This window comes from Pseudonaja textilis, chromosome 5, assembly GCF_049901715.1.
Source record: "Pseudonaja textilis isolate UNSWEBS1 chromosome 5, rPseTex1.2, whole genome shotgun sequence".
Lineage (NCBI taxonomy): Eukaryota > Metazoa > Chordata > Lepidosauria > Squamata > Elapidae > Pseudonaja > Pseudonaja textilis.
Genome location: NC_141994.1, coordinates 5,616,117 through 5,625,570, shown reverse-complemented (window position 1 = coordinate 5,625,570; position 9,454 = coordinate 5,616,117).

The following is a 9,454-nucleotide window of genomic DNA, read 5'->3' as shown; positions in this document are numbered from 1 at the left end:
TCAAATAAAGTCCATTGCCTCTGCAAACAAACAGGCTCATAGTTAAGAGAGTTTGTGGTAGCAAACTGATTAACCTGTGTAAAAAGAATCAATAGCAATCAATAATCAGTAATTTCAAAGGGAGGATATGTCTCCAGTGACTCAGCTGTTAAAGTAAAAGATCAGAAATAATGAACACTTGCTATGCCAAAGCTATCCATGGTATTCTGCAACTTTTTAAACCATTATAATTTTATGCATCTTGCTAAGAGGTAAAGAAAGAATTGCTCTCGACGACATGATTTTGTTGGTTCTTGTTTGAATCACCACGGAGAAAGGAGGAAATCGCTTTTGTGTAGCGACATAAAGCACAAGTATGTAAAATTCTATAATTTACGATGGTGTTACGCAACCTTAGCAACTTGAAAATATGTGGACTTCAACTCCCAGAATTCCCCAGCCAGTTAACCTGGCTGGGGAATTCTGGAAGTTGAAGTCCACACATCTTCAAGCTGCCAAATTTGAGGAACATTGATCTATGGCACTACCCACCAGGATTTAGTTAACTCCCAGTATTATCCCTTCTATGTATTCTATTAATCACAGACAAGCATAAGGCTGTGGGTAAGATCTTGGACTAGGACTGGAGAAAGCTAGATTCAAGCTATTGGAATTATGGGACAAATTGAATGCTGGCAATCAAAATACCACACAGTAATTCACTGTTTTCTGACCGAGACTAGTTTTCCAACAACCCATTTCAATGGCCTGCCCATAGAGCTCTAGGAAGAAGTGAACTACGGAATGAACAAACTCCAAAAACATCATTTGCTCCCATGTACCCAGTACAAGAAGCGTGGATGTAAGTCCGAATCCTACTTCAGAATAGAAGTGTTTCTGCCAGTGCATTGACCACTGAAAATTATGTGGGAGGACACTTTTCTTCAGAACAGAAGTAGGTTTAAAAAAAGGCAACTGATATGAGAGATATGAAATGGACAATGAATTATTCCTCTGGGGAATGTCAAGAACTTTTCAGAAAATAGATTAATAGAACAAGATATGGGGAAGGTTGATGGTTAGCAAGAATGGATTTATTCCTTTCCAGATATTTACAAGGTACAACACAAATTGGAGATTGTTTTGATTTTTTTTTAAATACAAATGTATAGCATATTTACAACCATATACTCATATTTCTTCTGTTATGCACCTTCACCAGCCTATTACAGAAATTAGAGAGAGAAAAAAATAGACCATTAATTGGCCATCTCCACTTCTGTAAGGGAACCACTGTATATAGTTCTATAATATATCTAATTTCATGGTAATCAGCCTAAATTTCCATTTAATTATACATCATTATTCTTAATTACACACTGAATATATTCCTACGTTCTTTTTCCTGCAAGGTTTATGCCATTTAGAGAAGTGTGTATCTTCTCTTTTTAGATATGAATATATCAGAATTAGCATATGTGATATGACTGAAATTCTCCCTTATTCTTTACAGATAATCCTCACTTAGCTACCACTTGTTCAATGACCATTTGAAATTACCATAGTACTGAACAAAGGGTCCTAACATTGCAGCCATCACAATATCCCGGCAAGAATGTGAATAGAATTCAGGAGCTTGGCAACTGGCTAGTACTTGTAGCTGTTTTACCATACCATGGTCATGGAATCTCCGTTTGCAACATTCCCTATGCTGGCTCCCCACAAGCAAAGTCAAAGAAGAAGCTGGCAGGGAAGATTGTTGATTGCTCCTATAAGTAGCTCCCACTTCCACTGTTTTTCTTCCTGAGAACCCTGCCCACCCAACTGCACTCATGCCATGCTACAGTGCCCAATGCCCTCCCTACTATCATGTCATGCTGCAGCATCACTTCCTTGCCTGCATTCACACCACGTCACAACACCTAATTCCCAGCCTGCACTCTTACTGCACCACAGAAGGCCCAGGGGTGGGATTCTACCAGTTTGCGCCTATTTGCTAGAACCGGTTGTTAACATTCTAAGCAGTTCGGAGAACTGGTTGTTAGAAGAAATTACTGGGCTAATCCTGTAAGGAAGGGAGGAAGGAAACATTCTGGTGTTGCTTACAGAAACTGCCTCTCCCTTAACCCTTATTACCTTCTTGGCAGGACTAGACTTCCTGTCTTAGGAACTTCTCTGGAGTTTTTTTCCCCTCCTTTGCTGGTACTTTGCTTGTGTGGAGTGACCGTTCAAAGTTACAATGGCATTGAAAAAAGTGACTTATGACCATTTTTCACACTTATGACTGTTGCAGCATCCTCACAGTCATGAGAAGCCAGGCGAGGAGATGTGTGCCTCAATGTGAGTGATATTGAGTTGGCCACACCCAGCCAGTCACATGACCACCAAGCCACGCCCACCAACTAAGCCATGCCCACAGAACCGGTTGTTAAAAAAATTGAATCCCACCCCTGAGAATGCCCCACATTTGTGAGCTACTTAAACGAAAAGCTTGTTGAGACTGGGACTTGCAACTTTCTCCCAGTTTCCCAGTTTGTTGGAAGCTGGCAGGAAGTTGCAACCACATAAGGTGTTCAGTGCTGAGCTGAAGAAGTTTTTTTAAACAAAAACAAGAAACTCCAGTTGCCTTTTGAAAAAGCACCTTTGGAATAGCAACAGATGTTTGCTTAACAACTCACAGACCTAATGGTGTCAACTAGTACTGCCACAACATCACTCTTCACAACCACATCACTTAGTGACAATTATCAACATTAGGCAAGAATTAACTGAATATGGATATTTTGGGATCTTCATAAGTTATATAGCAGAAAGATATATAACTTTTAAACCTTTAAAAACCCATAATTGTACAATGATTGAATAATTTTACTAAAATCACAAAAAAAGTGTTTTTGAACAGAAAGTTGAATTTGCATACCAATTTCCTTTTTCATTATGTTATTTTTTTTCTTTCTTCAATAAGCTATACCTAGAAAGTACAATATTAAATTTCATTGATGTAGTATCTGTAATTATGCTCATGTTACATTTATTGAATCATGAGTTAGCCAATTACATTTTAGCATGGCAGACTGTATGAAAAGAGTCTATGTGATTAGTTTAGCGGTACAGTGCAAATCCAAATATTGGATTAATTATTGAATTTTTACATGCTATATAAAAATAAAACATTTAAAAAACATTGGATTAATTACTAAACTATGGGTCAATTAAAGAGGTGAGGTGGGTGGTTAAATTTGTTTAATAAATAATTAAAATAAATTAATATTGCATGTTGAGCATAATATTAATAATACATTTCAATGAAATAATATTAATGAAATTTTTGCATTTGTTAGTGACACATCTAAGCTATATACAAACATTTATAAATACAGACTGGAAGGATACTTGGTACTTTCTGCTCATATAAATTAAATTACTTCTGGAAGTTGATCTGTTTAAATTAACTTGATAAAAGACAAGCAATACCATGAAGCAGAAGATTGAAAATGTCATCGTTATTACTGACATACAGTCATCTCTTTCTTGTAGGCTGTTATTGAAATGCTCTTCCCATAGGTCACTTTAAAAAGACTTGTACCTCCTTACTGCCTTCAATTTAATTTTCCAGACCTGTAGTACTTCCATATACCAAAACTGAGGGTCCTTTACACCAGTGGCCCCCAACCTTTTTTGTGCCATGGCCCGGTACCGGCATCACAAAATGATCTGCGGCCCGGTACCAGCATCAGCACGCATGACAAGGCAAGGTGAGCTAAGCGACCGGCCAGCCAGCCGTCCCCCAATTCTCCCCACCATCTTCAACTCCTCCTTTGTACCTTTTTTGTGCTTTTTTGATCTCCTCCGCCATCGGGACGGCTCTTCGTTTGAAGCTGCCTCTCCCCCTTCGATGAAACTAAGGCGCGAGGATTCCTTCAGGATCCAAACGCCACTTTCCAACCGGAAAAGCTCACCCGGAAGCACTTTCTGTCGAAACAAGATGGCGGCGCCCAGCAAACCGGCGGCCCGGTAGAAAATGATCCACGGACCAGTACCGGTCCGGGGCCCGGTGGTTGGGGACCTCTGCTTTACACCACTTATTTTCAATATTATTTAAATTATTTGATCCCTAATACAGAATGCTTCCAGCAAAGATTTTATTGCGAAAATCACCCTATCCTATTTTACATATGAATGAAAAATTCAGAATATACGTTCTACATGGATACACACACACAGAGGATGATATTTTGTTTGTTTGAACTTCTTGCCTACCAGGGAGGCATAAGGCTCTTTCTTCACTAGGTATTCATCAACTGTTGTTAAAATGTGAATACATGTCCAAAGCTGTTCCAGCCAGCTGGAATAAAGCCCATTAGAGAATCATTTATTAATAGCAGTTTCTCCACTGCAGCTTCAAACATTTCTTATCCCTATCTCTCTTCCTCAGCAATGCCTAACGCTGCAAAGATGGAGAGATTGAAATATCAGGCAATGTAACTCTGCACAGTATGCCATGTTTCCCTCCGCAAAATCCTTTCTTTGATGGATCTATTGCCACTCAAAGACCAATAAGGCCTACATGGCAAGAGATGAGCTCTCTGAAATGCTGTTAAGAATGCTTTGTAAAGGGATAGGATATTATCCTTTTTTGGAAAATATGTGCAAGTCAAGCAGAACAGATTTATTTTGGTCAAAAGCCTTCACCTTTGTGTGGTGGGGAGGAGGCAGGACTAGCTATTGTTATAATCATCTCCTCATTGCTTACATTCCAAGCATTTATGTTGCCACTTAACTCTAATTGAAGGATGCATTCATAGTGAAATTACTAGACAAGAGCTAGCAATAAGGATTTAATTTTCTTTTGCTCAATACGTTATGAGCTTAGGCAAGTTATTTAATTGCATTGGCCCTGATCCAGGGTCTCAGTTGGGAAGATTTCAGCACCTTCTAATCAAAATAGTTTAATGAGCTTAGCTCAGCTATCAACAACATTGGTGTGTTCAAACAAATTATCATCATCATCATACCCATTATCCACTGCTAACCTATTGACTATCTGCATGCAAAAATAGCAAAAAAGGGAGATATAGGAATCATTATTGGCGTGGTTGTTTTAACAGCACTCTATTATATTGTTGACATTCATGATGGTTCATGTACTTCTCCAGCTGGTAATATTTGGCATTTGCTTACAGGTTATTATCTTGCTTCAAAGTTAAATGAGATTCCAACTATTCATATTCAGGAGAAAACAGATCTGGAACTGCTGTTTTTTTGGACATATAGTATGTATGGAAGTTTTATAGCATAGTGATTAAAGTCCTGGACTTAAACTAAGGAGATCAACTTTTATATATCAATCCCTACTGCGTGATTCTGGCTCGTTATTCTATCCCCTGGTTGTGGGGATATTAGACAGATTCTTCCATGACAACTTTCACTTTGAGCTCTTTGAGAAAATGGAAAATATAAAAGCTATTGTAATCTTCAGCAACATATTTTATGTTAACTGTTTTCCTTGATTTAATTGCCAGAGATTTCTGAACACTTAAATAAGCCACTTTTTGATATTGTGCATGATCATTTTCTTCAAATTAAACAAAAACAATTTTATCACACAATGTAGTATTTATTTTATATGATGAAGAAGGTTTTATTTAAATTGGTTCTCTACGAGCAACAAAATGAGATGGACAAAAATATGTACAGGTAATACCCAAATTACGACAGTTCACTTAGCAACCGTTCGAAGTTGCAACATAACCCACCCCCCAGTACTTATGACACAGTCCCAAGGTTACAAATGTTGTAGCACCATAGCAGTCATTCACCCTTACAAATGACCACAGAGGCACTGCAACATTTGCTCTGTCTATTCCCACCCACTCCGGGTCTCTAGAGGCTGGCCTGATACAGATAATCAGAGTTGGAAAGGACCTTGTAGGTCATCTAGTCCAACCTCCCGCCCAAGTGGGAGACCCTACACCATTTCTGACAAATGGCAGTCCAATCTCTTCTTGAAAGTCTGAAGTGATGGCGCTCCCACAACTTCCGAAGGCAACTTCTGTTCCATGGGTTGATTGTTCTCACTGTCAGAAGGTTTCTCCTTATTTCCAGGTTAAATCTCTCCTTGTTCAGTTTCCATCCATTATTCCTTGTCTGGCCTTCAGATGCTTTGGAAAATAGCTTAACCCCTTCCTCCCTGTGGCAGCCCCTCAAATATTGGAAGACCGCTATCATGTCTCCCCTGGTCCTTCTCTTCACTAGCCTAGCCAAGCCCAGTTCCTGCAACCGTTCGTTGTAGGTTTTAGTCTCCTAATCTTCTGGTTGCTCTTCTCTGTACTTTTTCTAGAGTCTCAACATCTAGCGAGTGGTCTCCTCGCCAGTTTCTCTGCCTGTTTTCTTTGCCTGTTTCTTTGCCTGTTCCTAGTGTTCCAAAACCAGAATGGTGAGAGCAGCAGGAGAGACGGACGAGTACATCCTGCTCGGCTTCTCTGATTCCCCAAGGCTACATGCCACTTTTGGAGCAGTGTGCAACTTCCATGCGTCTCCTTCCAAAACTTCCAGTCTCAGTGCAGAAAAGCATTTGCATGTTGACGGGAAGCTTTGGGGTAATGAAAACACCTTGCATCAAGCTTCCTGTTGGCATGCAAATCAGAGGTGAACTTCAACCACTTTGGCCCACTTCGGAAGAGGTGGTAGGAATGATTTGAATTGGTAAAAAAAATCCCCTCTGGTTGCTATTACTATTATACCAAGTCTATGCCCACAGCCACACCCACAAAGCCAGCAGAGAAAAATTTTGAATTTCACCCCGGTGCAAATACTTTTTGCACATAGACTGGAAGCTTCTTTTTTATTTTTTTGTAAATTTTATTGGTTTTTAAAAACAAACGTAAACAAACAAAACATAAAAACATCAAACTTTCTTCCATAAGTATACAAAAGTGTGTCGGTTGTTTTACAAATTATTTTGTGCATCCATTTCATAGTCTTCAATTACAGTTACATTACATAAATGCTCATATTATCAATCAAAAATTAAGTACCCTAGTATCATTATTAATCAATCATTTGACTATAGTTTTATTCATTCATATTTTACAAGTTAACCATAATTTACTTTATTTTATAACAATTCATATTATCCTCCCAAATCTATCCTAAAAACATTTTGTAGATATAATAAAAAAGAAGTACATCTTTATATATTTATTATTTTCTAAAAATCTACATATTTCATTACTGTATTTTATTATCTAACCATTGATAGAAAAGGTCCCAAATTTTATGAAATTGTTTATCCTCTTGTTCTCTAATTTCAAATGTCAATCTACTCATTTCAGCACATTCCAATATTTTCTTAATGATTTCCTCCTGCGATGGTATTTTCTCATTTTTCCAGTTTTTAGCAAATACAATCCTAGCCGCTGTTAATACATTTACAATCAGGTATTTCAAATCTTTACTATATGTTTCAGGTAAAATTCCCAATAAAAATATCTCTGGTTTCAAATCTATATTTTTTTTTGTCATTTTTTCCAACCACATGTGGATTTTAGTCCAGTATTTTTTAGCATCTGCACAAGTCCAGACTGGAAATTTCTGAGTGCTCTGATCTTACATTTCTTCAGACACCCTTTTTTTTTTTTTTTGCAAAAGCGGACAATTCAGAACTGGAAGGATGCATTTTAACAGCCAGTTCAGTCATTAAGCTGAAGAACTCAACTTCGTATGAATGAAGCATATAGACAGTAGCAAACAAGCACTGGGCATTTTAGGCTACAGTGGTCACTCTGTGGATTGATAGAGAATGGCTCTGCTCCTCAAAGCACAAGAGACTTCTGCTCAGAAATTTAAGTAATCATTGAAATTTACAGAAAACAAATGGTGGACAGAAGATAGCTCTACAAAATAGACAACCACCAACCACAACAGAATGAAGAAACAGGAGTAGGCTGGTTCTTTGATCCTGACAAAGAGATGCACTTGAGATTGACCTCCAGTGCTGAAGATAATTGCTCCTTGAAACTGCAAGATGGTGGTTTAGAGCAGTGGGCATGAAGGAATAGCTTCACCTGTCAAACCATAGTTAGAGGCTTTGGAACAAAAATGGGTCCACATATTTCCTTTTCTAATAATTTTTGCAAATTGTTTTTTTAACTACTTTTCAACTGTTAGAATCTTAGGACTGACAAGTTTCAGAGCACCAGGTGAGTTTCCATCCATCAATCCCTACTGAAAGACGTTTTAGATTCAGGTTTAAGAGCTTATTTTTAAATTTATTTTGGAATAAACAGCAAAAGAGCGAATACAACTTTGATTCTGAAAAGTTGCAAACAGATTGAGAGACCAGATAAATTTAAAAAAAGATTTTAGAATGAATGAATAAATTATAAAGAATCCTTAATCCAGAATCCGGAGGAAAATGGTTTTGTTTTGAATTCTTAAAAAATACATAGGACTTTATAAATTAAACTCTAAGGAAACTAGGAATGAAAGATTACAGGTAAAGAAGAACAATACTCCATTTACAATTACAGAATAAGATAAAATATTTTAATTTTAGTCATATTGAAAGATACTTTTGAACAATGGACACGTATGCTAATTTTAAGCATTTCTGTTTCTATAAATAAAATGTGTTTAAAAGATGTTATGGAAGAGGAAATAGGTAAAATTTAAAACCATGGGCTATAAGAATGACATGGGAAAAGATGTTTTACTGGGACAGGCAATAGAAACCCACTGATATTTTAATAATGGTTATATAAATAACAAACCAAGAGATTGACCTGTATAACTTTCCTATCTTGGTTTATAAAACAGGGTTGTTAAAGCGTTGAAGAATGAGACGGATTAGGAAAAGAAAATTTTAAGAAAAAAATTAAAATTAATCAAATTCTAGAACATTATTTGAAGGGACTAAAAGTCAAGATTGGAAAAGGTAAGAGGGAGGAACGTAAAGTTGGTTTATTCAATTAAATTAAGTTAAAATACATATGGTGTTATTGCTAGTAGTAATCCTTAATGGACTCCAATAAAGGGAAATATTTCTAGCTCAGGACTGAACCAAAGGGTCTTTGATGCTCTCTGATCTTGGTTTTCTTGCAGACATTTAATTACCCATACTGGGTAACATTATCAGTGCACAAATCCTTAATGGACTTTGGCTGACACCATGACTGAAATGACAAGGCTTTAAAGATTTGGTAATACATACAGCTACCTATTAAGCATTAAATTGAAAGATGAACAATTGAAGGAGACAATGATAGTATGGGCAAAAAATTGTGGTTATACAATTGAATTAGATAAATGGCCTGTGAGACAGGAATTATAAATTAACTCCATACAAAGAAATACAAAGAAAGTTTGTATAAGATGTTTTATAGATGGCATTTCGTGCCAGCAAGGTTGACAAAGATGTTTAAAGATAAGTCAGCTAAATGCTGGAAGTGGACAAAAATACATACGTGGCTGGAAA